Raw genomic sequence first — 27,255 nt, 5'->3', positions numbered from 1 at the left:
AAATAAATTATTGAACACTATATTTAGTGGCCTTTATTGAGCTTATTCTGGAACTTCTTACAGTAAAACAAGTACACAGATGACCACTAAGAGTCATACACGTACATTTAGCATTTAAAATAAAGATTTTGCAGCCGAACATGAATATATCCATCCATCCATAGTCATAGTAGAATGAAATGCACAGCTATACGGTATCTAATTATCATTTGCAGCATTAAAAAAAAAATATTATACTGATATACCTCCTCTGTGATAGTGTTTTGTCTCTATGTTCTTTGTGTCATTAGTGTAAGATCAGGCTCTCTTGTGTCCAGCTCTGTGTCTGTGAAGAGTGACCGGTCAAAAGATGGTATGTCAAATTTCAGTGAGAGAAAAACTCCACTCGCCAAAAGGTATTTCATATGTTTCTTAATTTTGGTGGCACATAGACTGTGATAGAAAGTATATCAGTGAATATCATATATGAACATTTTTTGTTTGTTCAGATATTACCAATTATTACCATTACCATTTTTTCCATGGTGACACATCATACTTGCAGCCACAATAGCTGAGAATGAGTTCTGTATCTCATTTATAAAATGTTCCTGTTTTATTCAAAATACATAAACGTGTTAGTTACATTATTACTTACCTGGCAGGGGAAACACCATGATCAAGAATGCGGTTCACCCAGGGTGGGGCTTGTCCATTGCACTCGCTTGGCCATGCTGACCCCCGTGAATTCCCCAAATGTGGGAATCTCCACTGCATAATATATGGTAGTGGGGGACTGCGTTTGCGCTCTGCCCTGAAACTCTTTTTTGGGGGGGCACCTGTGGCCTAATGGTTAGAAACTTGGACTAGTCACCGGTTCGAGTTTCGGTGCTGGCAGGAGTTGTTTGGTGGTGGGAGGGGGGTGAATGCTCTCTTCCTCCCTCAATACTATGGCTGAAGTGTCCTTGAGCAAGGCACTGAACACCCCGTTTCCCCCCACGGGTGTTGGATATATAGCTCCCCACTGCTCCGGTTCTGTGTTTACTATGTGTTCACTTCTCACTGCTGTGTGTGTGTGCATTTGGATGAGCTAAATACAGAGCACCAATTCTGAGTATGGGTTAACATAGTTGGCAAATGTCACGACTTTCACTTTCATAAATATCTGATATATCTCAAATACATGTAAGTAAATGTATTTGGTAGTTAATTTGGTAGTTGATCTATATCAGGTTATGAGTGCCACTATGTTAGTTTGTGCTGAATCCGAGCTGTGAGAATAACATCACAAAAAATCATTCTCTCTTCCCGGCATTAAAGTACGTTTCTGGTTAACAGGGAGTAGAATAGAGTAAACTTTATTGTTAACTACACTATGTGTATATGATATCAATTAAATAATTGATAAATAACAGCACCTGATTACTGAACTAAGCTATGTTTTGTGTCAGTACTGTCAAAACACAGAAGGTTCATGTATAGCCTCAGTTGGCTATATCTAAAATGAAAGTAAACAACTGAAATGAACAAGATGCATGTCTGCATGGGGAAGTCGTGGCCTAGTGGTTAGAGAGTTTGAGTCCTAACCCTAAGGCTGTTGGTTCGAGTCTCGGGCTGACAATACCATGACTGAGGTGTCCTTGAGCAAGGCACTGAACCCCCAACTGCTCCCCAGGCGCCACAGCATAAATGGCTGCCCACTGCTCCAGGTGTGTGTTCATGGTTTGTGTGTGCACTTTGGATGGGTTAAATGCAGAGCCGAATTCTGAGTATGCGTCACGTCATAATAATAATAATAATAATATTATTATTATATATATATATATATCAGATGCGTGCATGTCTTAAACCAATGCAAACTAAACACAGTGTTCCTGTAGCTCAATTTGTAGAGCATTGCCCTATCAAGCATAAGGTTGGGGGTTCGATTCCCCGGGAACACATGATAGGTAAAAATTGATAGCCTGAATACACTGTAAGTCGCTTTGGATAAAAGCGTCTGCTAAACGCATAAATGTTTCTCATTTCTAAAAATGTTTACAAGGGATTTCTATAATATTTTGCCTGTAAATGCAATATTTTATTTTATTTATTTTTTAAAAGGCTTCAGTATGAGACATTCAATTCAGATATCCAGACTCACAGGAACCACAAGACTTTCAAAGACAATCTTCTAGGGATTTTTCAGGTAAGAAAACATAAGTGTTTAAAGTTTATCCATGTTATCAAAGACAAAAATTTGATTTCAATTTTTTTTTTTTTTTTTTTTTTGCTTTTTTTGTAGGATCTTGAGACCAAAATAATCACATTCCTAAAGAATGAGCTTGGGATGTTTAAGAAAATCTTAAAAAAGGAGAACTTGCAGTCTTTAGTGAAGGACTTTAATGAGGACAGATGCATTATCAAAGAAGCAGCTCTTGATCTCACACTCCACTTCCTGAGAGAGATGAAGCAAGATGAAGCTGCTGATACTCTAGAAGGTAAGAGACTCATGAACATCTGTCACTTATGAATCTATTAGAGAAAGTGGACTGAAACTGTTTTTTTGTTTTGTTTTGTTTGTTTTTTTGTTCCTGATTTAGATGATCTTATCTTCATTCATCAGCTAAAATGTAGCTTTGAAGAATAAGTATCAATTTGTGTTTGAAGGAATTGCAAAGCAAGGTGACTCTACACTTCTGAATAACATCTACACAGATCTCTATATCACTCAGGGTTGTAGTGAACAGGTCAATACTGAACATGAGGTAAGACAGATTGAAGTTACTTCCAGGCGTCATGAATCACAAGAGATACAGGTTGAATGCTCAAACATATTTGAAGCTCCTGAACAAGAAAAGCAGATCAGAACTGTACTGACAAAAGGAGTTGCTGGCATTGGAAAATCCATCTCTGTGCAGAAGTTTGTTCTGGATTGGACTGAAGAAGAAAAAAAATCAGGACATCAGTTTTATATTTCCTCTTCCATTCAGAGAGTTGAACTTAAAGGAGAAAGAAACACAAAGTTTGATGGACCTTATAAATCAGTTTTTCCCAAAGACAAAACGCCTGAACCTTACAAGGGGAAATAATTTTAAAGTCCTGTTCATCCTTGATGGTTTGGATGAATGCCGACTTCCTCTAAACTTTGATGGTAATGAGACGTGGTCTGATGTAACATCACAAGTCTCTCTGGATGTTCTCCTGACAAACCTCATCAAGGGAAATCTGCTTCCTTCTGCTCTCATCTGGATCACCACCAGACCAGCAGCTGCCAGTAAGATTCCTCCTGACTGTATCGACCGGGTGACAGAGATACGAGGATTCAATGATGCACAAAAGGAGGAGTACTTCAGAAAAAGATTCAAAGATGAGAATCTGGGCAACAAAATCATTGATCATGTTAAAAAATCAAAGAGTCTTTTTATCATGTGTCACATCCCAGTCTTCTGCTGGATTTCAGCCACTGTTCTCCAGAACATTTTAGAGGAGAAAAGGAGTAATGATGTGAGAAATCAGGCTGATGACTCCTTGAGAACACTGCAGGAATCAAATACTGAAGACATTCCTAAGACTCTGACACAAATGTACACACACTTTCTCCGCTTTCAGATCCAGCAGAGCCGTCAAAAGTATGATGGAGAATACACACCAGATGTTTCCTGGGATAAAGACACCATCCTTTCACTGGGGAAACTGGCATTTCATCAGTTGGAAAAAAACAACATGATATTCTATGACACAGACCTGGAAGCCTGTGGTATTGACATTTATAAGGCATCAGTGTATTCAGGCATGTGTACCCAGATCTTTAAGGAGGAAACGGGGATCATTTTTGGTACCATGTACTGTTTTGTTCACTTGAGCATTCAAGAGTTTTTTGCAGCCCTTTATGCAAATCTGTTTATAGACATCAGCAAGAAAAATGTATTTGTTCAAGACTCAGAACAGGAAAAAAATGAAACCACGATTGATTTGCTCAAGACTGCAGTGGACAAGGCACTCGAGAGCGACAATGGACACCTGGACCTTTTCCTTCGCTTCCTTCTCGGTCTGTCACTCCAGACCAATAGACTTCTCTTACGAGGACTGTTGACACAGGAAGGCTGCAATGACCAGAGAAAAAAGGAAATAGTTCAGTACATCAAGCAGAAATTTGAAGCTAATCTGTCTCCAGAGAGATCCATCAATCTGTTCTACTGTCTGAATGAACTGAATGATCAAACTCTGGTAAAAGAGATTCAGACACACCTTAGCAAAGGAAGTCTCTCATCTGTTGATCTTTCTCCTGCCCAGTGGTCTGCTTTGGCTTTTGTGTTGTTGACATCAGAGGAAGAGCTGGAAGAGTTTGAGCTTCAGAAATTCAAGAAATCAGACGAGTGTCTCATTAGATTATCAGCAGTCATCAAAACCTCCAAAAGAGCTCTGTAAGCAATTTTTTTCTTTTTTCTTTTTTTAAAGTTATGATATAGCTTAGAATATGCAGTTATCCACATTGCTCTATAGTGATTCTTTAGTGACCATAAATAACATGTTTCATGCTATATTTGTTTCTTATTTCAGTTTCTGTCTTATTTTTATGAGTAAAGGAGAATTAAAGTGCAAAGCTAATTATTTATACATTGTTATTAGCGATGCACCATCTTTGCACCAATGTAGAAATGTATTATTGTTTTCAAATGTTTTCAAACATTTAATTGAAATTTGTGTAAAAAAGGTATTTTGATTTGATATATCAGGCTTTGTGGCCCATATAATATAGCACATTAGTTCAAAGTCATATTTAAGACAGAAAAAAATGCCTCATGCAAGTATCTAATATAGTCAGTTTGTAGTTGTGCGCTGGTTCAGAGGCAGCTTTACGTGCGCACACTTTGGGTGTGGGCGCACAGAAAATGGTCTATAAGAAAGCACATGAGTACTGTGTGAAGTTATCTTTTACTTTGTTTTAATTTTACTGTACCTGTAATTTTATCTAAATGCCATTTTCTAGTTTTTGAAAAAACATGTTAGTTTGGCTCACCTTATTCATGTAAAATAATATAAATATATTAATTATAATATATAAAAACGTATTGTATATGTTCCACCTTATTATGTGATGTGATTTATTTCCCCTGCAGGTTAAATGGTTGTAACTTAACAGACAAAAGCTGTTCAGCTCTGGCTACAATTCTTGGATCAGATACCAGTCTGAAAGAGCTGAACCTGAACAATAATAATCTGCAGGATACAAGAGTGAAGCTGCTCTGCTCTGGACTGAATAACATACAGTGTAAATTGGAGATGCTGAGGTAAGTTGTATGACATTGTATGGCAACAGTTGATTTAGATATTTTTTACACTTTACAAATGGATAAAAATCTATTATTGGAATGATTTTCTTTTTTTTTTTACTGTTTTTTTTTTTTTTTTTAAATATCCACAGTATGGTAATGCTGGATTTACATATTCTATATTTGCCTGATGTTGTCTAACTTTCATTATCAAGGTGTTAAAAAGTACAATTTCCAAATTAAAGCTAACAGCAAGATTCAACTCATTAAACCAGGCAACATATTACAAACCAGACTTGGATAATGACCTGGGCCCGTATTCATAAAGATTCTAAGGATCCTCTCAGAAAACTCTTAATTTAGCTTAAAAACTTTTACGTATAGGAGTCTTAGCTTAAGAGCGATTTGGGACCGATCTGGGAGCAACTCTGAGTAAGGAAAAGACAAAAACTTTCATCTTAGCGAGGAGGCGGGGTTGACCCCGTTGCTATGTATGACACAATCTTTTGAAGACTGGGATTGGTTGGTAGTCCAATAAGGAAAAAAAAGAGTGATTTTAAGTATAGGGTCTATTCTAATTCTCACTTTGAATTTACATGCGTATTTTTTCCTATTTGACCGTTCTCTCACACACACATACACACACGCACATTATATGTGTGTATATAGGTAAATCCTTTTTTCATTTACCATGCTTTTAATTTACTATAATATGCGCAGTCCTATAGCGTCTCGTTTTAGACAATCAGGACATAACGTCAGCGTTTTGCAGAATATTGGTATAGAAAAGGTAACAAAACCCTTAAGAGGAGGAGATTATGAGAAGAAATTACAGAGGGAATGTTTTTGGATTTATACTTTAAATACTTTGTCACCTTTAGGGGTTGAATGAGGATTTTGATATTAAGCCATTTTTATAGAGATAAGGAAAAGACAAAAACTTTCATCTTAGTGAGGAGGCGGGGTTGACCCCGTTGCTATGTATGACACAATCTTTTCAAGACTGTGATTGGTTGGTTGTCCAAGAAGGAAAAAAGAGTGATTTTAAGTATAGGGTCACTCTACTCTAATTCTCACTTTGAATTGAAATGCGTAATTTTTCCTATTTGACCATTCTCTCTCTCTCTCTCTCTCACACACACACACACATTATATGTGTGTATATAAATCTTTTTTTATTTACCATGCTTTTAATTTCCTATGAGGTATTTGATTGGCTTAGAATGATAAATATCGTTCCACTCTTTCCAGTTACAGTGATTGCTGTCCTATTTAATTGGCAGTTTGAATGTTTTAATGTTTTAATGTATCAAACATGGAATCAAAACAAAGAAGGGCGAGAAAGCCAAACTGGACCGAGGAACAGTCTTTTACTGTTAGCCCAGTTAGTGGATGAACACAAGGCCATTCTTAAAGGAAAATTCGGGCCGGGTGTCACAGCAAGGGACAGGAAGCAGACCTCGGAGCATATTGCACAAACTATTAATGCTTCATTCCCCCTGTTTATGCGCACCTATAAGCCTGCTATATTCATAAATGCAGTTTTTTGAGCCTGCAAGGTGGGAATGTCCAGTGGAAACTAAATGAACTGCGACACAATAAGATGTTCTGAAAGTGCTGTAATTGTTTGTGTGATCACTCTGCTTACAGAAGGTTGTGACAGACCCAAATCATCACTATTGCATTGTTGCATTTTCCCAGTTGCCAAATATCGTAATGTAGTGATTACTTTAATTTCTGGAGCTAGGGCATTTATGTGCTGTGTCGGAGATGTTAGCACGTCTCTAATAAGATCAGTCACAAACATGATCCCTGCACGATCTAATCTATAGTGTCTTATCTGTCATTTTCTCCACTGCTAAAGAAACTCTTAAGCCTCTTAAAAGTCCTCATCTGTGCTCCTAACAAGTTTGACCTTAAGACCTCTTTTAAGGTTTAAGATGCTTTCTGAATTACTTTTTTCTTTACTAGGATTTTTTCTTTAATTTTAAGAGTAAACGGCCACATTTCTAAGAATTTTTTTAGAAATTTGTCACTAGGAGATACTTTTTGCATTAAGATTCTTTATGAATACGGGCCCTGAAGGTCGAAACGTTGCTTGATTAAATTCCTCTGGAGCAGTAGTTTCCAGTGTGCAGACATCACTTCTTCTTAATCCTTTAACATTCCATGAGATACATTTGAGGCTTTTTCTGTTATTTTGCTTGATTAAAAATCAGCCCAATCGTCTTTACTGCTTGTTTAGAAACTTGGATTATTTTAAACAGACTCCCATCCCATATTCCCCAAAACATAAACATTGATCCTGTCATCTAACTGACTAACTAGAACACGTGGTGCAATGCAGAATTAAGGTAAGTAAAGTAAAATATAACAACATACATATATATATATATATATATATATATATATATATATATATATATATATATATATATATATATATATATATATATATGCTGTATATATAAAAACTATCAAATAAAACCTATCAAATACCTTCAAAAAAAGTATCAAACTTTAAACTTCCAAAAACTTGTATCAGCACAGCTCCGTAATAAGGAGTACAAGGGGAGCATCTCAAGATAACAAGAGATATGTAAACAGTCATATAATGCTGATTAAAGAGTCGATGCTGATTAAATTTTGTCAGTCACATTATTCTGATCTTAATTGACTCAGTCTGACAACATCCTTTACACTGGTCCTGAAATTTGCTTTCAGTGAACTTGACCACTTTGTCTCTATCAGTGAAGTAGAATTGTTTGCTGTTGTGCGAGACCCTCAGTTTATCAGGGTATTGCAGTCCGTATTTGACTCCTGGTTTATTCTTCAGCATCTCCCTCGCGCATTTAAAAAGTTTATGTCGCTTTCCCACAGCAGGCGGATAGTGCAGAAAGATATTGATTATTTCGCCCCTAAAGAGAATGGTAACACTTTAGAATACTGTTTCTTACTTACTACATAACTAATTAGGAATTATTGAAGAACTAACAGGTGATTATTCATTAACACTTAACTCACTACTGTTAACTACTAAGGAAGATGTGTTAATTAATCAGTATGTAATATAATTTTATGATTATGTTAAGTAACAGTTAGCTAATCAATAACTAATGTATTCTGTCATACCTCCTGAAGAACTACTATTGATTATCTACTAGTTAGGGTTCAAGAAAAATAACTATGAAGTAACTACTAATGAACAGTTTTACACAATTACATTGAACTGTGACCCTTTCATATAAATGCTATTAGCAATAATAGTAGTAGTATGAAAATGCAATAATAATAAATGCAATACATTTTATAGAGGTTTTGCCTATGTAGTAAATTGTTTTGTGAGTGTGTTTTGTAAGAAATCACCTCCAGTAGGAACCCCACTCCAGTGCCTTGTGATAACCTTAGTTTTTATATTTATACAGTACTGTATGTGTGCCTCCTCAGCATATACCACATATTATATATATATATATATATATATATATATATATATATATATATATATATATATATATATATATATATATATATATATATATATATACCCAATTTGTAATTAATAAAGAATTATAAAATAATTATGCAGGACTTATTTTGAACCTGAAACATTAGGCCTATTCTAAAGTGAAAATATTGGGAACCCATTAGTAATTAATAAAGAATTATCAGATAATTCCTGAATAATTACTTAGAATCTGAAACAGTATTCTAAAGTGAAAACATAGGCAACCCATTATTAATTAATAATTAATTATCAAATAATTCTGCAGGACTTATTTTGAACCTGAAACATTAAACCTATTCTAAAGTGGAAATGTTGGGAATCCATTAGTAATTAATAAATAATTATTAGATAATTCCTCAGGAATTACTTAGAATCTGAAACAGTATTCTAAAGTGAAAACATAGGGAACCCATTAGTAATTAATAATTAATGATCAAATAATTCTGAATGACTTATTTTGAACCTGAAACATTTTGCAATATTTTGCTGTGCGATTTTCTCCTATCCAATGAGTGGCATTACAACCATAGATACACAAAAGCACAGCATAAAATTACAAATCACATCCATTTTATTTGTTTGCTGTACTCCATATCTTTAGAATCCAGATGTTTGCAAGGAACATATCCAAATTCAGCCCTTTATCAATCGATCTTCATCTTCATTCTCAGTAACAGCGACCGTCACATAGTCAAAGCCCGTGCTCGTTATGATATGATTTGAATGTGAAAATAGCGCCAGTGAGCAACCCTCGACGTTACGACACGGTTTACGGCACTGATATCGAACTCTCATTGGTTCTCACCTAATTCGTCACAGATTGCAACATGCCGTGTTTCAGTTGATAGACATTTGAATCAGTGTTGCCAACTTAGCGACTTTGTCGCTAGATTTAGCGACTTTTCAGACCCCCATAGCGACTTTTTTCCAAAAAAGCGACTAGCGACAAATCTAGCGACTTTTTTTGACAGACCTTATTTAGTCTCTGAGACTCTCCGACACTGCAGCACGAGCTCTCTCTTTCTCCGCGTGCACACACGCCTCTCTCTCTGTGCATCTGTTACGTTCAGCGAGCAGAGAGGAGCAGCACTTTCAGTTAAAAAAATATATATTCTGTTGCTTCTAACTCTATTTTACATACAAGTATAGCCGAAATCACAGTACAATCATTATCTCAATCTTATGTGTATGTGATTTCATTAGACATTGTCATAAATAGGATTTTAGTGCAGAGATTAACATCTTTGAGAGCTGGTTATGTAGTCTTAATGGACCGCGTTTCAGTCATTATAATAGTAATTCCGTTGTTGGACAACAGAAACATTAAAATATAATAATAAAAAACTTTTATTGAGAATTTTAGCTGCCTTAAAATGCAGTACATGAGCACAGAAAGGGCAAGATAATATGACACTTACGTCATGAATATGCTAATTAGCATATGACGTCATCTAGCGACATTTAGCGACTTTTCAGGCAGGGTTTAGCTACTTTCCATTGAAAGAAGTTGGCAACACTGATTTGAATCAGTACTGCGCCAGTGCGCCTTCATGGAGAGAAGACAGATTCATAATTTCACGGATTAATAAATTAAATTCTGCTCTGTACCTTATAAAAACTATTACCTCCAGAGAGGACTGCGACTGGAACTCATTATCATTTGAACTACTTTTGGTACCACTTTTGATCTTTTCGCAAAAAATAAATGATTAATGTTATGTTTGTTTGTCTGTTATTTGTTTATTTATAACAGTAACGTTATGTAGTTTTAAGAAATGGTTATTGGTAGGTTTAGGAGTAGGTGTAGAATTAACATTAGTGGCTCAAAATAACGTTTTAATGTTATATTTTTACTAAAATTGTGTTTTATTATGTTTTATTCTTTTAACATTCTGTATAAATTGGGTAGGTTTAGGTTCGGGTGGGGTTACGCATTTTTCTATGGATAACTGACTGGTCAGAGAACACGTTCTATCTGTACGTATTTTAGGTTGTTTTTATGTAAATTTAGTTACGTATCAAACCTGTAATTACGTCCAGATAATACGTAAACAACACTGTAAATACGTAAAGGCACATACGTATTGGATAGTTTTAATTTACGTCTAAATATGTACGTTTTGATTGTGAGATCAGGCTGAATTATTAGATAATTCCTCAAGAATTACTTCGAATCTGAAACAGTATTCTAAAGTGAAAACACAGGGAACCGATTAGTAATTAATAAAGAATTATCAAATAATTCCTGAAGAATTAATTAGAATCTGAAACAGTATTCTAAAGTGAAAACATAGGGAACCCATTAGTAATTAATAATTAATTATCAAATAATTCCTGAAGAATTACTTAGAATCTGAAACAGTATTCTAAAGTGAAAACATAGGGAACCCATTAGTAATTAATAAAGAATTATCAGATAATTTTGCAGGACTTACAGAATTCTAAAGTGAACCTAGTAAATAATAAACTACATCATTTTGACTAAGAACAACCTATAAAAGTAATCATAAACTTTGTAAAATACTCTCATCTGTTTATTTCAGATGAGAACATTTCTTAATACAGCATATTTTATTCCATTTTAACATGTATACTGCCCACATTTTAACTAATTTAACAAACATTTCATAATCAAAAGTTAAACATTTAGAAGCAAACAAAATCCATATTTCATTTCCATTATAGGCTAATAATTGGGCTGTAACAAAGTTGCTACTGTAGTAGTACTTTGTACTTGTCCTTTTACTCAAGTAATTTTGAAAATTAACAAGCCTACTTATAATTTTACTGGAGTAATATTTTATTGGGGTATCTGTACTTTTACTCAAGTACTTGATTTGTGGGACACAGCCTGATTATTATAGTGTTTCTTTTGCATATAACTGTTCATTAGTAGTTATTTCATAGTTATTTTTCTTGAACCTTAACTAGTAGATAATTAATAGTAGTTATTCAGGAGTTATCACAGAATATATTAGTTACTGATTAGCTAACTGTTACTTAACACAATCATAAAATTATATTACATACTGATTAGTTAACACATCTTTCTTAGTAGTTAACAGTAGTGAGTTAAGTGTTAATGAATAATCACCTGTTAGTTCTTCAGTAATTCCTTATTAGTTATGTAGTAAGTAAGAAACAGTATTCTAAAGTGTTACCAAGAGAATATGCTGCATCCTGGCTGCCTTTTGTATTATTTCTTCCATCTTGTGGACAGATGCAAGCACAGAATGAAGGCTCGAGGTGGTTCATCATTTCCAAAATGGGAGTATAGAGCTCAGTGGGCTCGGTCCACGTGTGGGGTAATCTAAGGACAGGGTCTCTGCGAAGAACCGGGCAACAAAATCTCTACTCCACTTTATTCGCTATACTCTGGATTCAGCTGCCTCTTTAATGTTCAGTATTCAGATATTTTGTCTTCTTCTGTGGCTTTATAGGTTAGTGCATTTTTCCGTAAGTTGCTCCACTCTACTCTTTAGCTTTACCAGATCTGGTACCATCTTAACCACTGTGTCAGATGAAGGCGAAGCATAACTTCCCAGGCTTGCTAATTTTTCAGAGTGATCGCCCTTCGTAACGTCAATCTCCGTGCCTGCCTCATTTTTAAATGCCGACAGTTCTCTTCTGATAGCGACAGCAAGTTGTTCGATCTTTGAGTCTGTCACAGTGTCTGGGTTGTGTTCCCTGGGGTTCCACTAGATGTCCTCCTTTCTCACGGTGTCTGTCACCAGATCACTTCCTGTTCCCTTATTTGGTCACCTTCCTCCTTGTTGTGTATTGATTGTCCCCCACAGTTCTCTTGTTCCCTCATTATCCTTCTGTCTACTTATACCCAGTCTGTCTTAGTCTATGTGACGGAGTCCTTGTTTAATGTCAGTGTATTATTCATGTCCGTCAATTCTTGCCTTGTCTTGCCTTGTGTTCGTGTCTTGTTTATGTGGATTGATGTTTTGGTTTCGACCCCTGCCTGGACTGTTTACCCCTCTGGATTATCCCTTAAATAAATCATACTTACCTGCAATTGGTTCCTTCTCTCGTTCCTGTAACACCGTACGTGACAGAGTCTATGATTTCTCCAATGTCTGATTTGATAAAAAGAGGTTCCACGCAAAGGGACGAGATCACGTTGAGGAGGACTTAACTACCCGCTTATGGAGCATCTTTCTCTGGCGCTTCTCCAACATTAGAGCCGAAGGTTATAACGGCCTGGTCTGGGGTTTTGCAAAATTTGACTGGCATGTTTAAAAAACTAGACAAATCAAATCCTAAAGTTGTGTAGTAGTTTCTAGGATGCAAGACTATAATTTTAACAATGTTCACAATTGCTGAAAAGATGTTCTGACAATGTTATATTACATTTTTATGCAGCCATCGTGAAGTGTGTGCTACTCAATCATATCAAAAAACCCTGAAGTCGTATAAGGGTGCATTTTGATTGAAGTATTATTTTTCTTGGGGGGAGTTAGCTTAAGGTAAGTTTACACCGAAGGTGTAAAGCTGAAGCATGCAAAAGAAAATGGTCTGCAAAAACCTGCTCTCTACTGCCTGCATCAAAGTGTACCGTCCATGTCTATTTGGCTTGTTGTCAGTAGAACAAAAGTATTGTCACACCAATGGACTGTTTGTTTGTTTTCCTCCTCCGACGTGCTCTGTGTTTACCATGTGTCTTTACTCATGTCTGAGTGTGAAATTGATTCCAAGTTTTTCCTTTTTAATTTCCTTATTTGGTTCCTTATTTAAGCCCTGTGTTTTCCTGAGTCCTTTGTGCCATCTAAATGTTGATCCCTATTCCTACATGTGTTCATTGTTCCTATATGATTAATAAAGACTGTTCATGGTGAATTATCCTATGTCTCCTCGGGCCAAATGAAGGCAACATCATGAAAGAAGACAGAACCTAAAAAAAAAAAAACTAAGCACCACTTCTTCCTATTTGGTTTCCGTTTCTGAAAGTGTTTTGTTTTCCTTTTTTCTTCCCCACGGTCATTGAAACCCTCTGCATGATTCGCCACCCTAGCTCAGAAGGATTTCCTGTTTGTGGAGTAAACTCATGCTCAAACTCACGCTGGCTGCAAACTCATGCATGTGTGTTAAACGGATAGAGCTTTATAGGAAGCATACAAACTCTGACTGAAATATTTTGTCGATGTATTTGTTGTTGGATTCAAATTGTACATGTAATGCTTGTAATTGTAATGGTTATGAGTATAGTAACGGGATACAGACATCTCTATATATGCAGATATTCTAGAGTTAGCACTTAAATGGTGCTGTTCTTCTTTATTTTAGAATTTAGACCAGTCTGTTAGGACTGGAGGAGAGTGAGATCTGATAATCACCATTTATCTTAAGATTATATGTGATAAGATAGATAAAGGCCTAGTCCTTTTGAGGGTGCGGATGGTCCTATAATTGTTTATTAGTGTTTCACACCACTGTGGGTGATTTATTTATTTATTTTTCCAGTTTTGCCCATTTAGTTCCAAAACTTTAATGTTGAACCATTTTTAGGTTGCTTGTATGTTGTGAAAAGACTTTTAGATAGTAAGAAGCCTGAAAGTGAGGTTGCTGTCTAACATATTAAAGTTATCTATGCCTCCATAGTCACTAAACAGTTTTTTCAACTAATTTCCAATACATTTGTACAAGGAATTAAATATAATTTTCTTGGGATTTACATTATTCAGGTCAGTTTTTAGAACAAATGTAATTTATTTTTGTTTCTGTTCTAGTCTTTCAGACTGCAGTATCACAGAAGAAGGTTATAAAGCTCTGGCTTCAGCTCTGAGATCAAACCCTTCACACCTGATAAAGCTGGATCTCACAGGAAATTATCCTGGACAATCAGGAGTGAAGGAGCTCTGTATGGAGCCAAAAGAGTATCAATAAAGATAAATGCACACACTATATTCACCTATGCACACATAGGATTCATACATGCACACACATAATTCATAAATACACACACAGGATACACAAATGCGCACAAAATTCACAAATGCACACACAGAATTTAAAAAGCACAGAAGATTAACAAATGCTTACAAAATTCAGAAATGCACACAAAATTCAGAAATGCACACACAATTCAGAAATGCAAACAACATTTACAAATGCACTCAAGATTCACAAATGCACAGGACAAGATTCAGAAATGTATTTCTGATGCACACACACATATATCTTGATTTACAAACTGCTTGCGGTCTGTGAACTTCACTGCATTTGTGTGTGAATTTTGAGACTCCTCTGACTTGGCTCGACACACAAATGCCTTTTTTTAAACAAGGAATGATCTGCAACCAATCAGATATCTCCCTTGTTTGAGCCAATCACAAGAATGCACCCCACGTGGGGGATTGTTCACTTATAAGCCAATCAGCGAACGACTCACTTTCCTCAATCAGCGAACGACTCACATTCCTCAGCGAACGATTCACTTTCCTCACGCAGCGAACGACTCGCTTTCCTTAGCGAACGACTCACTTACCTCACGCAGCCGGCGACTCACTTTGCGCAGCCGGACACCCACTTTGCGCAGCAGGAGACTCACTTTCCGCAGCCGGAGAGTCACTTTCCTCTCGCAGCGAACGACTCACTTTCGTCACGAAGCGAACGACTCACTTTCCTCACGAGTCACGCAGCGAACGACTCACTTTGCGCAGCTGGAGAGTCACTTTCCTCTCTCAGCGGACCACTGACTCTCTCTTCATGTAGGGACCGAATATTATAATTAAAGTGACTTCTATATTGCATCCAAAAGAATATTTAGATATATTTAAAATATTCAAAAAGGTGTAAAAAATTTTGTTTTACTTTCATTAAAATATTTCAATAAAATGAAATAATTGCCTATTGCAAATTTATGAATCCATGGTTAACTTTTTTCTGCAGTCACAGTCTGGGCTATATGTATTGAGACATTTTAAAATTTATATTTTGTAAAAAATAATAAAAAATAAACCTGAATTGTAATCTAAACATCTGTATTTCCATACAATTTCATAAATAAGTAGGCTATAATATGTCGCACCACAGGCATATCGCGCTGTGTGAACGCGTTCATGTGATTGGCTTATAAGTAAACAACCACGTGGAGTGCGTTCTTGTGATTGGCTAAAAGAAGGGAGACATCTGATTGGTTGCAGATCATTCCCTGTTTAAAAAAAAGGCATTTGTGTGTCGAGCCAAGTCAGAGGAGTCTCAAAATTCACACACAAATGCAGTGAAGTTCACAGACCGCAAGCAGTTTGTAAATCAAGATATATGTGTGTGTGCATCAGAAATACATTTCTGAATCTTGTTCTGTGCATTTGTGAATCTTGAGTGCATTTGTAAATGTTGTTTGCATTTCTGAATTGTGTGTGTATTTCTGAATTTTGTGTGCATTTCTGAATTTTGTATGCATTTGTGAATCTTCTGTGCTTTTTAAATTTAGTGTGTGCATTTGTAAATTTTGTGCACATTTGTGTATCTTGTGTGTGTATTTATGAATCATGTGTGTGCATGTATGAATCCTATGTGTGCATATGTGAATGTAGTGTGTGCATTTATCTTTATTGAGACTCTTTTGGCTCCATAGCTCTGTGATGTACTACACGATCCAAAGTGTAAACTGAAGACACTGAGGTGAGATGTGATGAAATTATGCAAAATAAATGGTATGCAGGTGAATTATTTATGTAAATATTATTTCACTTATACAAAATAAACCATTTCACACTCTGAATGTTACAGGGCCCCAAACTACGATATTGAACAAATATTGACAAATATTGAATTGCAAGTTAAGTTTTTGCTGAGGTTGTCTTTTGTGCCTTTTGTGAAATGTAAAGGTTCTTCATATGGTAAAGTTTCTTTATGAAACCATTTAGACAAAAAAAATAGGTTATACTTTGGCTACGTGAAGCACCTTTATTTTTGTGTATGACAACAGTTACAGGATGTATGGAGGAGGAGCCAAAACTACACTCAGTGGCCAAGTGATGCTTAAGGTCCATGATATTGGTACAGATTATGTGTAATAAATGATGTGTGACTGTAAATTTCAAGTTGGAAAAAAACACTTAGTTCCCAGGTCATCTACAAGATGGATTAAAATGCTTATAATGCCAAGAAAGGTTAAAATATATGTAAAAAATAAATAAAATATGTTTATTCTGTGGAACCTCAAAAAATAATTTGGTGCCTACGTTTTTTTCTTTTAGGAGCCTATGGTTCTTTACTCGATTTTTTTGTTTGGTGCCCTGTGTTAAGTTTCATTAGATCAAGTTTACGGAATTGAATTGAATCTACTTCTTCATCTTCTCTTCTGCAGGTTTTTGGGTCCTGCTGCAGAAGAAGCCTGTCAGTATGTGGCAGGAATTGTGGGTAAAAACCCGTTACTCCTGAGAGAACTGAATCTGAGTGAATGTTAACTTGGAGACACACGAGTGAATCAGATCACTGCTCTACTGCAGGATAAACACTGTACACTCAGCACACTGATGTGAGTATTTCACAAAATGTAAAATGTTATATTACTTTTAATACTACTAGTACTGTACTTGATAATAATATTTTCTCATTTGTTTAAGACGGCATTTTTCTCTCAACACCACAGTCACAATAATGTGGAGTATTATAACTAAACAGCCCATCAAAGAAACAAATAATTATTATCTTAGCTTTGATCATGGGTCAGTAATAATTTTAGTTACTGTAGATGGAGAACAATGATTAAAACAACTTTCATTTGTTAATTAAATGTAATATAGGCTAAATGTATGTACACATTTATTTTATTTTCAAAAGTATTTATTTCAGTATATATTTCTACACAAAGATTTAGCTTGAAAGTGTATTGATTTGTGCTTAAAATAAGGTGATTTTCAAAAGCTGAGGGTTGTGAAGACTTGTTAAATATTGATTAATGCAATTAATATAGTTTTATTTGTTCATTCGTTGTAATAGTACTCTGAATATAAACCAAATTCGGCAATTCACTGTCATAATGAGTGAGACATTCAGTTTTTTATTTCATCAAATGATTGTTTTCTGTTGGCTGCTTCATTCAGAAACAAATCAAGTGACAGTCTTTATGAATGGGTAATTAAATCACCCTTGATTTATTCAAAAAAGTGGATTCAATAATGAACAAGACACCATTATGTGTTTCCTGAAAAGGCACAACAGTTCTGCTGTGGCTTTGTTTGTAACAATACTGACAACATTTAGTGTAAATTGTAACACAATATTAACTTCTTGTTGTATAAATCAATGTCACATTTGCAGTTATTTGGGGAAAACGGCAATCTTGCTCTTGTTAAAATACTAGATGCAAATATAAGACAAAAATATAAGATAAGAGACAGGCCCTCTTATCTTGTATTTTAGGGTAATTGAACAAAACTTCATGGGCCACATGATGTCCTGAACCATGTGCAGCAGCTACATGCAATATAAAATGACATACTGGGCCAGGCAGGGTTTATTAAAAGCGTTGTTGTTTTTTCCCCCATAATTATTTACTTCAAAAATAAATGTGTTAAATTGAAAGCAATTGAAAGTGTCATAATTTAAATTTACATTTTAAAAATGATTTTGTAAATGTTGAAATTAACATGAATGCTATAGAGGTATTGTTCACCATTAGTCCATGTTAGATAATGCAGGTAACCTTACTGCAAAGAGTGTGGATGAGAACAACAGACCTAAACATATTTGACCCTTTGAGTAAAAGAGTGACACTGACACAGAAGAACCAGTCTTAAAATTGAGTGGAAGAGAAGGAATGTTTATTAACTTGATATTTCTGAAATTAAAGATGCTGTTACGACAGAATTTCAAGGTTTCAAAGTAAAGTTTATAAATGGTTTTGAAAGAAATCTCTTATGTTCATCAAATTGCATTTATATATTAATGTAATTAATACTGTAAAACTGTAAATCTACAATTTGAAATAACTGTTTTCTATTTCCTCTCATGCTACAGCCCCATTACTCCGGCTTTCAGAGTCACATGATCCTTCAGAAATCATCCTGATTGCTGAATATAAGAGAATCTAATCTCACAGAATCTAAGAAATACACCAACTATATTTGTATATAAATATAAGGGATTCATGTTATTATTTTACACTGAAAAATAATTCATTACATCCACCCAAAAATTTGAGGTAAAATCACTGCAGTAAAAAGGGTGATCAAGAGTTTCAGGAAATGAAGAACAAACTGAAAGATCCTCTGTATAAAAAAATACTGTAAAAATAATTTAATTCAATGGACCCTTGAATTAAAGTATTGCATTTCTTAAAATCGTAGTTTAATGAGCACAAACATATGAATGTTACTGTAAATGTTATGAGTTCTAATTATAAATAAATAATAATCAACTTTAATATTCAATGAAGACAGTAATTTGATGGGGGTGGTTGAGAAACATTTGAGAACCACTGCCTTTGCAGATCATAAGGTCTGATTCATTGTCTGTTCTCTCTCTGTCTTCAGTCTGTGTGGATGCAGTATTACAGAGAAACAGTGTCAGATCCTGACTTGTGCTTTGTGTTCAAACCTTTCACACCTGAGAAAACTGAACCTGAGCTGGAATGAACTAAATGAATATTGATTAATATAATGTTATTCATATTATTGATTCATATTAATATGATATTAATATTCTAGTAATTAGATACTAGATAATGATATGTAAAAATTGATAGCCTGAATGCACTGTATGTTGCTTTAGATAAAAGCGTCTGCTAAATGCATACAACTAATTTAATTTAGATACATTTGCATAATATACATTCTTAATCTCTGATATCTTCTTTCTGCTGTCTGTTTGTTCTGTTGTTTGTGTTTATTTTTTTTTTTTTTTTTTTTTTTGTCTTGACACAAGTAAAGTACTTGCACTGCATGGTATCTAGAGCCTTTTAATGAGTATAGTGCACAAGATCAGTATAAAGACCAATGCCAATACTCCATCCCTAGTGAAGATGATCTCTCTTCCTCTTTTTGTTAATATGCTGTGTTAATGTGACTGTACAGAATAAAGAGTTTGTTCCGCTGTTTTTTTTTTCTTGTTTCTCTCTTTTTCCCATTGTAGGATAAGCTGCTGTTATATGACAGATGAAGGTTGTTCTGCTGTGACTCTAGCTCTGAAATCAAACCCTTCACACCTGAGAGAACTGAACCTGAGCTGGAATCAACTTGGAGACTCTGGAGTGAAAAACCTCAGTGATCTACTGATGAACCCACAATTCAAGCTGGAAATACTAGCGTTAGTATCATTTTACTGTACAGCATTTAAAGTGTGATGAAATCTTATTATGCTGGTAGCTAATGGACTGATTGATATGATATGTTTAAGTAGAAAAAAATATATATTTTTTAACCTGTTAAATGTCACCCCGTCCCATATATGGGACACCTACGTTGACTATACTATATTACACTCAAATCTAATCTTATCTTGACAAACTATATATCGTTGGAAAGGTCTAAGACTCCCAAATATATATTTTACCAATTTTTTTTGTTAAAAATTATGTAGGAAAAGTAATAGATTAATTTATGACAAGAGTGCACCCTCAGAAATCTACTTTACAAAAGGAGCTTTGACCTTCGTTTAAAAAACATTTTAGAAATCATCAGAAGTTATATATCACTCGAAAACATAAAATCTCAAAATTCATCCTTCAAAACCCATTTTAAAATCAGACATTGCATTACCATGTAAATGGCACATCAAAATCATGTTACAAAATGTTTTCAGTCATGAATTATAAAAATTTAGGTTTGTATCATGCACATTCAAGTCTATCTTCAAAAACTTGAGTGACAGTTAACAGGTTAATCAATATAAACTTTGTTTCATAAACTGTCATCTATCTGGCAAATCCTTGCTGCAAAAATACACATTTGAGAATAGTGTAACTTCAGTAACTTGATTGTTGTTACATGGTTTTACAGTACTTTTCACTTAATCTAAGTTTTTATTTATTTATGTTTTATTGTGTGTTGTTAAGCTGCACTCGAGAATTTTTTTTAAAATTGTGATTCATGTATAAAATTGCCTTAATTTTCTCAAATTGACAACAGGAAAATAGTCAATTTAAATGTCATTTTTACAATGACCTGTGTGTTGATTCTGTATTTTAATCTACATGTATAAATCACAATAATTAATTTTATTTTTTTGTCAAAATGAAAGTAAAGATGCTCCAGATTTGTGTTGTTACTAGTATCCTCAATTCAAATTATGGATTAGCATATGGTTCAATAATTATGTTTCAATGTTTTACTGATTAATTAGTGACTGTGGCATTTACGGATCTGATTCATTGTCTTTTCTCTTTCTGTCTTTAGTCTGTGTAATTGCATGATTACCGACAAAGAGTGTCTTATCCTGACCTCAGCTTTGAAATCAAACCCATCACACCTGAGAGAACTGAAGCTCAGTGGGAATCAACTTGGAGACTCTGGAGTTGAAAACCTTGGGCTTCTGCTGAGCAGTTCACAATGCAAGATGGAGAAACTACAGTAAGTGACTGTACATTATATCAGTAACAGTGTGATTAAAACTGACTATTAAGTTATTTATTTAAAAGCAACAGGGCCTAAATGACATTATTTACAGCACTTCAAGTACTTGATTGACAGAAAGGAGTTAAGACCACACATGCTTACATGTGAAGGGCATGTAGAGGAGAACCGTGAGGTATGGGTCCATCTGAAGGGTTTCTCTGTATAACAGTGCAGATATTTAAATCTACAGCTGGCTAGTTAGAAGTTCATAGGCTGGATCAATATTAGAGGTGTTTATTGTGTTTGAACTAGTTTTTTTTTTTTTTTTTTTTTTGAGAATGGCACACTAAAGAACATTTTTGTGGAAAGCACTTCACATATAGAGAGGGTTTGGATGTTTTTTTTTTTTTTATACAAATGACTAAACTCGGACACACAGTTGCTCAAATAGAATACTCCAAATCTATTAACATTAGAACATTCATATCTAAATATTATAAAATCACAATTATAACAAAAATAAAATATTTTTTGTCAAAGTTTAGCATTTTTTTACTGAAAAAAAAACAGTTTTTCAATAATGGGGTTGGAGCAGGTTTGTGTGTGTGTGTGTGTGTGTGCTAAATTGTTTTGTCTCATCCTGTCATCTCTCTCTCACTCTCTCTCCTTCTTTCGTGGTTTTGCATTTTGCATGATTTTTTTGAAATAATTATAAGAGAGCAGTTGTTTTATATCCTCACAAGTGTGTGTGTGTGGGTGTGTGTGGGTGTACGCGTGTTGTGAGCAATATAATTTAGCATTGTGGATGTTTTTTGCATTGGTGGAAGTGTGCCACTTTATTTGAGCCATTTCTGTCAATGTGTTCTGCGTTGTTTCTGATTTTGATGATGAATTTAGTCTTATTTTGATTGCGAAGACCACGAGTGTCACAAATTTTGTCACGCTAACATAAAAACAGATATCATTCCAATTTTATTTTTTTTCTTGTAGATCTAGAAAGTGTTGAGAGCCGTAGAAGGTTTCATACCATTTGGACAAAGGGAACTTTTTTTTTTTTTTTTTTGAGCAAAAGTCATTTGGGGTCAAAAAGTCCCCGAAAACCACCTGAGGGCTAGATAATTGTACCTGTTGATCTTTGGGTCGGTTTTAAATCTCACCCTCTCTTAAAAGTCAGTCTGATGTAAATATGAGTTGTTACAGTTTCTTTCACTTTAACTTTTACTTGAAAACTCTTCTCTAAACAAGGTTTCTTTGTTTTAACAACAGATGTTTCCTCAGCTGATTGTCTTTTTGAACAATCCATGTGTTAATAATGTTGCTTAGTAATGGCTTCAGACTGTCAGAACTATTAACAAATCTCTCACCACATCGTACCTGCAATGTAAAAGCTGAATGTGTAATAGTGAAATAGATGTGACGTAAACATGCAAAAACAAATAATGTCAAACTGATAGTTTGTGTGAAATCCAACACGACAGCTCAAATTATTATTTGTGAGACACTAAATTAACTTAAATTACATTAAATTTGAACATAGTTTATTTATTTTCTCACTTTAAGAATGTGAAAATAGTCCATTTAAATTTCCAGTCAGTTATGTGTCTTAATCTACATTAGATTAACTAAAGATGCTTCAGACTTAGATTCTAATTATGGATTGGATTGTGGTGTTATAATTAAATATCATGTTTTGCTTATATATAAATGACTGCATGGTGTTTGGTTATGATAAATTGAACTCACACATGAACTTAACATAATTTTTATTTTTCTGTTTCCATCTTCAGTCTGTGTGAATGCAGTATCACAGAGAGACAGTGTTTCATCCTGACTTCAGCTCTGAAATCAAACCCATCACACCTGAGAGAACTGAAGCTCAACGGGAATCAAATAAAAAACGAAGGAATTAATCACTTATGTGAATTACTGAAGGATCCACACTGTAAACTGGAAAAACTGTGGTCAGTAACATTCACATTAGAATTACAATGCTTTAAAATTACTTTGACATTAGACATTAAAGCTGCGGTAGGTAACTTTGACGCTCTAGCAGTTAATAAACAGAACTGCTTGCGTCTTGCGGAAGAACATCATAGCCGGAACTACTTCTCTCTGTTTATGTCTATGAAGAATCACAAAGGTACTGGGTTACTCCGCCGCGGTTTCCCCGAAGCAATCTAAAATAGTCAGAATATAAACACTTATTATAGGTGCACCCTAGTAATTCAGGACAAGCTAAAAACACTGTTTGGAAAATGGATTCATGGTGTACTCGCTTCTTATATACATTTTTCTACATTTTAAACACAAACAAAGTTACGGACCGCAGCTCTGATTGGTTATTTTTTACCGGGAGCGATGGAGTTTCTGCAAATGGCAATAGGACAACTGGGAGGAGCCAGAGGAGCTTGATTTTTTTCACAGATTATCTGTCTCATATTCTACTGTCAGGACATAATGACAGGTTTAATAAATATGTAAAAAATATTTTTTCATAAAAGTTCCCTACAGCACCTTTAAATGAAACACTGTTACTCAATATCTTAAGAAGAGCTTGAGTTTGCATTATATTTGTGGAAAATAATTCCTCACAGACCACTGTGTTAGCGGGATATGTGTAGCTGTGGCACAAGCATCTTCTCTCTGTCAGTAATATCACTAATTGTCATGAAAAAATGTGGAAGTATAAGACACATTGTAAATGGCACTGAATGATCAGTGTGAACAGCAGCAGAATAACTGCATGACCAGCTGGCCAAAAACACATGTGCCGCAGACCAAACAAAGCAAGGACCCCCCCTCCAAAAATGTGTATTTTGATTAAATATTTAATTTAAAAAAATGTTCAAGAAATTATATTTGTGATGAAAACAGTAACTGTATACAGTATAACATTTACAAAAAATAATTAAGTTGCAAAGGACTGAATGTGTTTCGGCACAAACTTCTGTAGCTTTGATGAGGCTCAGCCCACACTTTAGTGTCAAATAAAACAACTTTTTTTTTTTTATCAGTTCTGTGGAATTTCTCCACATTTATAATACATTATAAGGGTATTCTTAAGGCATTGTAATGAATGCATAATGCATTATATATATATATATATAAACGTATAGTTTGTTGTATCATTTCATGAATATTCATAAGAACAGTTTTAATATATTATAATATATTGTTATTTGAGGTTATAGCTTTTAAGAGTATGATGATTTATAACATAATGAACACAATGCATCCACTTTTACAATGGATATATTTCTCATATAGTGTATTATAAGTCTCATATCTTGCCAAGTGGTCAAAGACCACTTATAAGTAATAATAATAATAATAATAATAATACATTCTCTTAAACAGCTATAAGATCCGATATCAGATCAGATGAATGTGTAATATGACACATTTGCTACTTTTATTTTAATATCGGTTTGATTATTTTGATGGTAGCCTTTAGACAGCTGTTGATAAGTAACTCTGAAACTACATATTAACTAGCGGTCATTAGAGTATTAGCATGTCTGCTACTGTAAATATATGCCAAGACTTTATTTTGATGGTCAACCAACAGATAAACTGACATAGGTTTCTTTGCAAATACATCAACTTATTAGATTCTGCTATTCTTGAGCACACTGATACTCTCATGATAGAATTAGTTGCCAAGTAGTTGCTTGTCAACTGATTAAGGGGACCATCAAAATAAAATGTAACCATATAAAAGCATTTTTTTCAGTTGGAGTATTAAGCTCACATCAATAAATTAACATTAGCTCATCAGGAAACACTCAAATAACACTCAACATCTAACCACTCTCAAGCTGTAGTAAGATACTGTGCAGATACTAAATAAATGAAGAAGATTTAATATGGTGTTCATTTTGTGTTATAAATGATCATACTCTTAAACTTATAACCACATTTATGCAAGTATTATGATGTATTATAATTGTTGTTATGATTATTCATGAGTTGAACATATTGTATAGTTTTTATATATATATATATATATATATATATATATATATATATATATATATATATATATATATATATATATATATATATATATATATAATGCATTATGCTTTCGTTATAAGGCCTTAATAAAATTATAATTAATTATAAATACAGGCTTCATAGAAACTGTTACCATGATCTCTCTTATCTCTTTTTGTCTTTCTGTTGGTCTCCTTCTAGTCTAAAGTACTGTAGAATTGCAGATGTTTCTTCTTTAACACAGTCTTTGACAAACGCAAAAATACTGCAGTTTTTGAAAAAGCTCGATCTGAGATACAATATGATCGGAGACTCAAAGAAGCAGCTCGCTGATGTGCTACGAGACTTAAACTGTGAACTGCGGTGAGTAAACATCTCTTTAGTCATACTAACACAGATAAGCATTTTGAATGTGTTATATTTAAAACACAAATACTGTAGTCACTCTTTAGTTCTGGGATCAATTCTCACCATCAAATAACTATTAACTATGATTTTTGCCTTAACAAAATCCTAATTTGTTGCTTATCAATAGTTAGTAAGATAATTGTTGGTATGGGGAAGGATTCAGGGATCTAGAGAATGGTCAAGCAGAATAGGACTTTAATATGTGCTTTATAAGTACTAATAAAAAGCTAATATGCTAAGGATAGGCATGCTAATAAGCAAGTTAAGGGTGAAAATTGGTCCTTAATATAAAGTGTTAACAATATTGATCTAGAAAAATGTGTGCCAAGTAATGTAAAACCAGAAATTAACCTGATTGCAAGAATTCAATGTTTGTTATTGTCTATTATACTCTGTACTCAAAGTAATTGAAATACAGAAACTAATTTGCAACTTCTCCCACTTAACGTTATTTTTGCTTTCTCCTTGCAGCCTGGATAAGGACTGGTTCAGATGGGGAGTGGACTTCATTGGTGGATTGTTTACACCCAGGTCAAAAGCTCAGGAACCTGTGAAATCAACAGAAAAGGAAAAGTCACCATCAGATGAGGAATACTCAGACAAGCCTCAGCAGTACTGTAATAAATTAATATCTTTGATGCAATGTCTATAATCAAAATGCATAATGTTCAATATATATTTAAATATGAACTGAGAGTATCAGCAAAAAAGAAAAGAAAATAAATCTTACCCCTAACCTGTTTTAAATCTTTGAGGACTTCAGAAGGGATATTTATGGAGAGAGTCAAGCACTTCAAAACCTACAGCTAATATGAATTTAGTGTGTTTATAAACAGACATATTTATTTGATAACTGATTTAAACAGCTTCAAACAGCACAACTAAAGGTTATTACACTGACTCTTTCTGTGTATGTTGCTTTTCAATAATGATAACTAAAGCAGCTGGAAGAGGCTCAGACTTTCAAATTTAATAATGCAGCATTAATAGAAACATACACGTTTGTTGAATGTTCATTGTTGTTTTCAGATTTACAAATTTATTTTGTGGTTTTATTTACAGGTGAAATAAAGGAAAGAGGAGAAGATGATTAACACTCAAATGAGGTGGATTAGGAAGACAAGACTCTTTGTTTTAAGGCCTACAATCAGATGATGACGTTATGATTAAACTACTCAAATTTGAAAAATGTGAAAATTGCTGTACATGATTGTACAATACAATGTAAGCTTTCAGATTTATCAAATGAAAACTAAATATAAACTGAAAGTATACATGTTAAAGATTCAAATACTATCAATGTCAGTTTTATACTCCTTTATGCCATAAATTCATTTTTACATTTTATATTTCTGTACATTTTTATATTTTTTTTAAATATATTAATTATTTGAATTTGTATAAAGTCAGTGTTGTGTCTGGACAAATATATTGTTTTTGTTCTGTGAAGAAACATCGAGTTTGATTGTGTTTGGTTCATTGTATTCTGAACCCAAGATAATAATGTTTAGACTGATGTAAAAAGTCTTGATGGAGTCTCTCCTCTTTCATCAGTTCAGACGAACTGATCTTCTGACAGATGTAGAGGTTCTCCTGTTTA

The 27,255-nt window shown here is 34.2% G+C and overlaps 1 long non-coding RNA gene, 1 other non-coding gene and 1 pseudogene across 2 annotated transcripts; all 3 read left to right on the top strand.

Annotated features, from left to right (window-relative positions):
* The first annotated feature begins 303 nt into the window (after window positions 1-303).
* On the top strand, window positions 304-2,453 carry LOC113040472 (uncharacterized). The gene is made up of 3 exons (XR_003275251.1): window positions 304-395; window positions 2,083-2,167; window positions 2,273-2,453. It is a non-coding gene; the product is annotated as an uncharacterized LOC113040472 (long non-coding RNA).
* LOC113040805 (U1 spliceosomal RNA) lies at window positions 630-796 on the top strand. Its single transcript, XR_003275302.1, has one exon. It is a non-coding gene; the product is annotated as a U1 spliceosomal RNA (small nuclear RNA).
* Window positions 2,454-2,470: 17 nt separating the features above from the next.
* On the top strand, window positions 2,471-27,255 carry LOC113040610 (NLR family CARD domain-containing protein 3-like; annotated as a pseudogene).

Source organism: Carassius auratus, chromosome 22, assembly GCF_003368295.1.
Source record: "Carassius auratus strain Wakin chromosome 22, ASM336829v1, whole genome shotgun sequence".
Lineage (NCBI taxonomy): Eukaryota > Metazoa > Chordata > Actinopteri > Cypriniformes > Cyprinidae > Carassius > Carassius auratus.
Note: the sequence above shows the minus strand (reverse complement) of the source record. Positions and strands in the feature narration are given on the sequence as shown.